This window comes from Ursus americanus, chromosome 27 (assembly GCF_024610735.1).
Source record: "Ursus americanus isolate L20-20 chromosome 27, mUrsAme1.1.p, whole genome shotgun sequence".
In the NCBI taxonomy this organism is placed as follows: domain Eukaryota; kingdom Metazoa; phylum Chordata; class Mammalia; order Carnivora; family Ursidae; genus Ursus; species Ursus americanus.
In genome coordinates, this window is record NC_142153.1 from 13,483,896 (window position 1) to 13,492,466 (window position 8,571).

The following is an 8,571-nucleotide window of genomic DNA, read 5'->3' on the forward strand; positions in this document are numbered from 1 at the left end:
GGCTAACTAATATTTGACAAGGGAGCCAAGAACACTCAGTGGGTAAAGGACAGTCTCTTTAGTAAATGATGTTGGGAAAACTGGGTATTCCTGTGCACAAGAATGAAATTGGCCCCCTATATTATACCACTTACAAAAATTAATACAAAATGGATTGAAGACTTGAACATAAGACCTGTAACGAAAACTCCTAGGATAAAGATTTTTGACATCCGTCTTCACAATGATATTTTTGGATATGATACTAAAAGCACAAGCACCAAAAGCAAAAATCAACAAATGGGACTACATGAAACTGAAATCTGCACAGCAAAGGAAATAATCAACAAAATGGAAATGCAATCATGGAATGGGAGAAAATATTTGCAGACCATTTATATGATAAGGATTTAATATCCAAAATACTTAAGGATCTCATGCAACTCAAGAGCAAACAAAAACAAAAACAAAACAATCCCCCCAAAGCAAGATGAAACAACAACAAAAACCTACATATAATCTGATTAAAACATGGGCAGAGGGCTTGAATAAATATTTCTTCAAAGAAAATACACAGCCAAAAGTATATAAAAAGATGCTCAATGTCCCTACTATTCAGGTAATGCAAATCATAACAACAATGTAATATCACCTCACCCCTGTTAGAATAGTTGTCATCATACACAAGCAATGACAAACATTGGTGAGGATATAGAGAAAAGGGACACCTGATACACTGTTCTTGGGAATGTAAATTGGTATAGTCTCTATGGAAAACAGTATGGAGGTTCCTCTGAAAATTAAAAATAGAACTACCATATGACCCAGCAATTCCACTTCTAGGCATATGCCCCCCTCCCAATAAAAACCCTGAAATAACTCTCTCAAAGAGGGATCTGTGCTTCTATGTTCATTGCAGCATTCTTCACAAAAGCCAAGACATGGAAACAATTTGAGTGTCCATTGGTGGATGAATGGATAAAAAAATGTGATCTGTATTTATAAAATGGAATATTATTCAGCCATAAGAAAGGAAATCCTACCATTTGTGATGACATGGATGGACCTTGACAGCATTATACTAAGTGAAATGAGTAACACAGAGAAAGAAAAGTATTGTATGATCTCACGTAAATGTGGAATCTAAATATATCAAACTTATAGAAACATAGCATAGTGTGATTATTTCTAGGGGCTGAGGAATGGGAAGTGAGATCATTGGTCACGGGGTACGAACTTTACGTTATTAGATGAATAACTTCTGAGGATCTAAGGTACAGCATCAACAATAGGTAACAATACGGCATCGTATATTTGAAAGTTGCTATGTGAGTAGAACTTTAGTGTTCTAACCATAGTACCAACAAGAATAAAATTCTAATTATGTATGGTGAAGGATGTGTGAACTAAACATATTGGGGTAAACATTTCGCAACATGTACATGTAAGTTGTGTCTGAATAAAGCTGGGAAAAAAGTGAAAGATAACCCATACAATGGGAGAAAATGTTTGCAAATTATATATTGGAGATGTATATAAAACATAAAATAACAGAGTTATATATAAAACATATAAAATATTCTTATAACTCAATAATAAAAAGGCAAATAACCCAATTAAAAATGGGCAAAGGATTTATATAGTCATTTTCCCAATGAAGACATACAAATGGATGGTAAATATATGTAAAGATGTTCAACATCATTAGTCACTTGGAAAATGCAAATCAAAATCAAAATGAGATACCATTTCTCATCAACTAGGATGGCTGCAAACTTAAAGACTGATAATACATTTTGGCAAGGTTGTAGAGAAATCGGAACCCCCATACACTGCTGGTGGGAACGGAAATAATACAGGCACTATAGAAAATAGTTGGGCAGCTGTTTAAAAAATTAAACTTAGAATTACCATATAACCCAGTAATTCCATGCCTAAGTATATACGTCCCACAAAACAATATATATCCATACAAAAATTGTATATGAGGGACACCTGGGGGCTCAGTAGGTTAAGCCTTTGGCTCAGGTCAAGATCCCAGGGTCCTAGGATCAAGCTCCACATCGGGCTCCCTGCTCAGTTGGGAGCCTACTTCTCCCTCTACCCCCTGCACTCATGGTCTCTCTCTCTCTCTTAAATATATATATATATATATATGTCTTTAAAAAATTGTATGTGAACATTCATAGCAGCATTATTCATGATAGGCTAAAAGTGAGAACAACTCCTATGTTCACCAAATGATGAAATGATGCACAAAATGTGGTATATTTATTTACTGGTCATAAATAGTAATGAAGTACTGATACATGCTGTGACATAGATGAACCTTGAAAACATGCTGAAAGAAGTTAGTCTCAAAAGGCTACAATTAATAATCAAATTATGATTCCATTTATACAGAATATCCAGAATTGGCAAATTCATAGAGGCAAAAAGTAAGTTAGTACTTGTCTTAGAGTTGGTGGTGGGGGTCATTGAGATGAGAGAGTTGGGGGTATCTAAATGATATGGAGTTTCTTTTCGGGGAGATAAAAATGTTCTAAAATTGTGGTGATGGCTGCACAAAACTTAAATATAGTAAAAATAATTGAATTGTACACTTTAAGTTGATGAATTGTATGTGTGTGAGCTGTATTTCAATAAAGCCGTTACCAAAAACGTCCTCAAGTGTTCACTATTGCTGCCTTGGGCTTAAGCTGTTTTGCCAGGGGGCTTTTCTTGGTGTTTGAGTTCTACTCTTACCTTCTAGCTTACCTACACTTGAACGCAGGAAGCTCCGTCTCTAAGTTCTGCCCCCTCGCCCACTGCTAGACTATGGTTCTCAGTGCTTTGCCAGGCTAGTCTTGATAATTCTGATCTAGCCCCTTAGGCTGGCCCAGCATGCCTGCATCTTCAGGTGGGACTTTCTTGTCCTCCTGGTGTCTCCTCTCCATGGCAACCAAAGCCTTCTTTGTATCTGTGGAAAATCTTGTATAGAAGAGATTTCCTGATTTACTCTCCAGTAGTAAGTAACCTTTAATGGCATTAATAAAGGGTCTAGGACTTATGATTATTACTACTACTACTACTTTTTACTTTTCCATCAGTAGTGGGATTGTTTTGTTTTTCCCTCTATCCTTTTACCAGCTACCATGGGTCTTGATGTGTACCTTGCAGGTAACAGCATTTTAAGACCTTTTTTAGAAGCTTAAGGCTTTGGTTTGAAATGAGAAAAATGTCTGTGGGAGGGGATTAGGGGTGGTGAGGCTCTGCGCCCTTTCCATTGTGGCTCCTAATTCCCACCTGCATATCTGCACTACAAAGCAGGTGTGTGTGTGGGGGGTTGCTCTTTCCCCTGTCCAGTCACCAGTATTTCTTATGAGCATCTGATGAGGTTCTGTGAAAAAGAGCCTTCAAATGAATCCATGGGAGTAGCTTCAATAGCCAGCTCCTCTGCCTGTGCCCTGTCACAAGCTAGTCAGTCTATTTTGTCTCTCCTGGGAGGGGCCTGTCCATCTCTGGTTACTCCAACTTCTCTAATGGGGTTAAGAAAAGGTATAATTTTTAGTTGATCCTGGTTTTTCTCATTGTTCATGGGATCTAAGCTTTTCTTTAAAAATAATTTAAAAAAATTTTATTTAAGCATAATTAACATACAACGTTATATTAGTTTTAGGTGTATAATAACAATGATTCAACAATTCTGTTACTCAGTGCTCATCAAGATAAGTGTACTCTTTTTTTTTCTCATTAAACTTTTGTTTTAATGGGTCTCAGAATTCTATGACAGATTTTTGGTCAAGTTGTTTCCATTAAAAAATACTAACTTTAAAAACTAATATCTTTAAACTGCCATACACACACAAAAACCAAATGGTCCACAAAACATTCTCCTTTCCTTCTGAAGGTTTTACGATGCATTGTTACCATTAACCAGGCTTTGACTATTAAACTCAAATGGCCAATTGACACAAACACTTCTGAGACCGTTCTTCCACCACTGATTAAGACTGGGGTGGCAGGTATTGGGGATAATACTCATTTAGCCTTCTGAGCTTTCTGGGCAGACTTGGTGACCTTGCCAACTCCAGCTGCCTTGCTGCCTTCTTGTCCACTGCTTTGATGACACCCACAGCAACCGTCTGTCTCATGTCATCAACAGCAAAACGGGCCAGAGAAGCTCTGAACACACAAAAGCTTGCCAGGAGCCATATAACAATGCTAGCATCACCAGATTTCAAGAATTTGGGACCATCTTCCAGCTTTTTTCCAGAACGACGATCTATCTTCCCCTTCAGCTCAGCAAACTTGCAAGCAGTGTGAGCTGTGACAATCCAGCACAGGTGCATATCCAGCACTGATTTGGCTTCGATGTTCAGGATAATCACCTGAGCCCTAAGGCCAGCTGTTTCAATTGGTGGGTCATTTTTGCTCTCACCAGCCACATTGTCACAACAAACATCTTTGACAGATATGTTCTTGACATTGAAGCCCACATTGTCCCCAGGAAGAGCCTCACTCAAAGCTTCATGGTGCATTTCAACAGACTTTACTTCAGTTGTAACAGTGACTGGAGCAAAGTTGACCACCATGCCAGGTTTAGGACACCAGTTTCCACTTAGCCCACAGGGACAATACCGATACCACCAATTTTGTAGACGCCCTAGAGAGGCAGATGCAAAGGCTTGTCAGGTGGACGAGTTGGTGGCAGAATGCAATCCAGAGTTTCAGTCAGTGTGGTTCAACTGGCACTCCCATTTTTACAGGTGACTTTTCATCCCTTGAACCAAGGCATATTAGCACTTGGCTCCAGCATATTGTCACCAATCCAACCAGAAACTGGCACAAATGCTACTGTGTCAGGGTTGTAGCCAATTCTCTTATTGTAGGTGATGACTTCCTTAATGTTTTTCTCGTATCTCTTCTGGCTGTAGGACAACTCAGTGGAATCCATTTTGCGAGCACCAACAATTAGTTGTTTCACACCCAGCGTGGAAGCCAGAGGGCATGCTCATGGGTCTGCCCATTCTTGGAGACACCTGCTTCAAATTCACCAACACCAGCAGCAACAATCAGGACAGCACAGTCAGCCTGAGATGTGCCTAGAATCATGTTTTTGATAAAGTCTCTGTGTCCTGGGGCATCAATGATGGTCACATAATACTTGCTGGTCTGAAATTTCCACAGAGAGATATCAATGGTGATACTAAGTTCATGTTCAGCTTTCAGTTTATCCAAGATCCAGGCACACTTGAAGGAGCTCTTTCCCATCTCAGCCCTTTCCCATCTCCCTCCTTCTCAAATTTTTCAATAGTTCTTTTGTCGATCCCACCACATTTGTAAATCAGATGACCAGTAGTGGTAGACTTGCCCGAATCTACATGTCCAGTGAGGACGATGTTGATGTGAGTCTTTTCCTTTCCCATTTTGGTTTAGGTTTAGGTTTAGTGGTGGTTTTTATGACACTGTGTTCTGGTGACAAACCCGTTGTGGAAAAAAGAGCTGAGTGTACTGTTAATACTCTTCTTTTTCCATCTTTCTAGTTCCCAGTGAAGGAAAAGCTCATTTGTATCTTTTGCCACTACCAATAATTTCATATTAATTATCTGTATACATTCATATTAACTGAGGATTTTTTTCAATGGGAAGTATGACCAAAAGCAGGAATTCAGTGTCAAATGGTGTGAGTATGTTTACTTTTTTGGGGGGAGGGTATTTTTATTTTTATTTCTTCTTTTTTCGTTCTAAAATTTTTTTTAAAAGATTTTATTTATTTATTTGACAAAGAGAGAGCACAAGCAAGGGAAGCAGGAGGGGGAGAAGGAGGCTCCCTGCTGAGGACCAAGCCCAATGCGGGGCCTGATCGCAGGACCCTGGGATCATGACCTGAGCTGAAGGCAGATGCCCAACTGACTGAGCCATCCAGGTGCCCTGGTACATTCACTTTTAATTAATCTTGCCAGATTTCTTTCTACATTCTACCAAGATGGTAACAATTTATGTTTTCATCTTCTACCTCCTCTAGCAATAAATATTGTTTTAAAAAATATTTGCTAATCTTAGTGGTATAAAGTTATATTTTGTGGTTATGTTAAGGCGAATTTACCTAATTAATATTAATTTTGTCATTAACATTTTCTATGCCATGAATTGCCTTTTCCTAATTTTGCCAACTTTTCTATAGGGTTATTTGCATTTTTCTTGTATTTTAAAACAATCCTTGTGTATTTCAAATACAAGCACTTAGTTTGTCATCTGCATTATTTTTTTCAAAGCCATTTATTTTTTTTATTATGTATTTTGGCAAACAAAAGTTTACATATTTACATATTTTAAATTGATTTATTTGTAGGCTTAGGTTTCTTGTTTGATTTAGAATGTCTTCTCTTCTTTAAATTTTTAACATGTGCTCTCCTAAATTTTCTGCTAAGAGTTTTATTATCTCATTAAAAAAATAAATTTAAGTGTATAATCCATTTGTAATTTATTTTTGTATATGGTGTGAGGAAGGGATATAATTTTGTTTTCTTTTTAATGTATAACTATTGTCCATGTAACCTTTAAAAATGCATCATCTTTCCCCACTGAATTCAAATACCCCTTTGTCACATGTTAAATGATTATATTTTCTTGGATCTACTTTTGGATTTTCTGTTTGGTTCTGATAATCTATTTGTCCATTCCTATACACTATCACACTGATCAGATTAGTGAATTTTTAGTATATTTTGATATCTGGTAAGGCAAATTCCTATACTACCTTTACTCCTGTTATTTTGCTTCATGATGTTCTTGTTTATTCTTAAGTATTTATTACTCAATATAAACTTTAAGATACTTTTATACAAATCAAATCATATGATTTTAATTTTCTTATGTCTTGGTTAAATTTCTACAATGAGCATAAATTTGTTATTTATAACTAACAAAAGATACATAATATAAAAGACAAAAAAACAAGGGTGAGAATATTGAGGGTAAATTCCCTGGTGCTTAGTCTGGGCTACAAAACTAGATTAGAGAATCACATTGTAGAATACACGTGTTCAGGCAGATCAGGAGAATGAAGGAAAACATTCTGTGCTTCTGAAAGTTATAAGAGCACAAAGCTGTGCACCTTAAGTGGCAAATGATATCAGATTCATATCCTGTGGAACATTTTTGCAACATGAAAGGGGAAGTAATTTTTGGTTTCACACAGGGATTCCATGAATTGTGGTTTGCACGTCATTCTTGTGCAGGCGCCATGCTAATCTTCCCTGTATTGTTCAATTTTAATATACGTGCTGCTGAGTAGGCATGAATTGTGGTTTGATCCTGCAGCTTGATTAGTGTACTCAGGGTTTTGTTCCCAGGTTATGTTTCAAGGAACACTAGAATCTCTCTCTTGATGCAAAGAGGTGTTCTTTGCTCAGATGGACATGGAAAATGCAGCTCATTTTGCTAAGATCTTGGAAGAAGACGTACACGTAGCTTCATTTCGCTCTATATTTCTTGAATTAAACTTCACATGCAATCTTTTTCTTTCTTTCTTTCTTTCTTTCTTTCTTTCTTTCTTTCTTTCTTTCTTTCTTTCTTTCTTTCTTTCTTTCCTTTCTTTCTTTCTTTCTTTTTTTTCTGAGATGTATCTTGAATCTTTAATGGGACTTTCAGAAGATGCTTTGGAAGATGTTGGTCTTGGAAGAGGTAGAGTGGGTACTGTCAGGCCAAATAAGCTCACCAGGCAATGGATAAGGTGGAGTATGTCACCGGAGTCAAACTATATTTATGTTAATTACTTATGGCTAACATAGCAAAAAATTTTTTTTAAATCTCAGAAACATAAAGTTGATCTGAATTCTTGCTAGATTCATCTTTGGCCATAGATTATGCCTTGATTTTGGAAAGTAGAACAACTTTTAAGTGGTATAGTTAAAATTCTCAGTGCCCTTTCTAATAATGTCCTGATTAAGTCATCATTCATTTTGATTTCTGTCTTGCATATTATTTTCCTTTGAGGCTGACAGTTGGTGTTTGGATCACTTAAAAACAATCTTTTCCATGCTTTTCCCTCTTGTCAAGTCTTATCCTTCTCTGGAAAGATGCTCAGCATTATCTGAAAAGAGAAAATGCTCTCTGTCTCATTTTCCTGCGGCAATTACCAGTTAACTATCTTTGCCTTCAGCAGAGGTAGGAATACACATCGAGGTAGAAAAACTGTATGTACTTGGCTTCTTCTCTAACATTATCATTTCCTTGCATATGTATAGCTGTTCTTCTGAGGAAATCAAAGCATTTGTGCAACTATTTTATACTTGTATTTTTAAAAATGTGTATAGATTATGTTTATAAATACTAAATACATACATTCACATGTAGACTGATCACTTAGCATTTATTCTAGTTTAAATTCCTGGGAGCTCAGACAAGGCAAGTTTTATGTGTAATAGCTGTGAGGTGTGGGAGATCTCTTGATATGGAGGTTGAAAATCGGTGTGTACCTGGTTGTGCTGCTAAGACAGCTATACTGCTGAATCTATAAGGTCTTTTCTACCTCCAAGATTTTTATCCTCCCAGGGAGAAAAGAATAATTTTTCAAGTGAAGGCAATTGCCGATACATGTAAAAAAAA

The 8,571-nt window shown here is 36.9% G+C and overlaps 1 non-coding gene and 1 pseudogene across 1 annotated transcript; both read right to left on the reverse strand.

Annotated features, from left to right (window-relative positions):
- Nucleotides 1-3,818: 3,818 nt before the first annotated feature.
- On the reverse strand, nt 3,819-5,397 carry LOC123780406 (elongation factor 1-alpha 1 pseudogene; annotated as a pseudogene).
- A 1,759-nt stretch (nt 5,398-7,156) lies between these two features.
- On the reverse strand, nt 7,157-7,262 carry LOC123780447 (U6 spliceosomal RNA). The gene has a single exon (XR_006776413.2). It is a non-coding gene; the product is annotated as a U6 spliceosomal RNA (small nuclear RNA).
- Between the last annotated feature and the right edge of the window lie 1,309 nt (nt 7,263-8,571).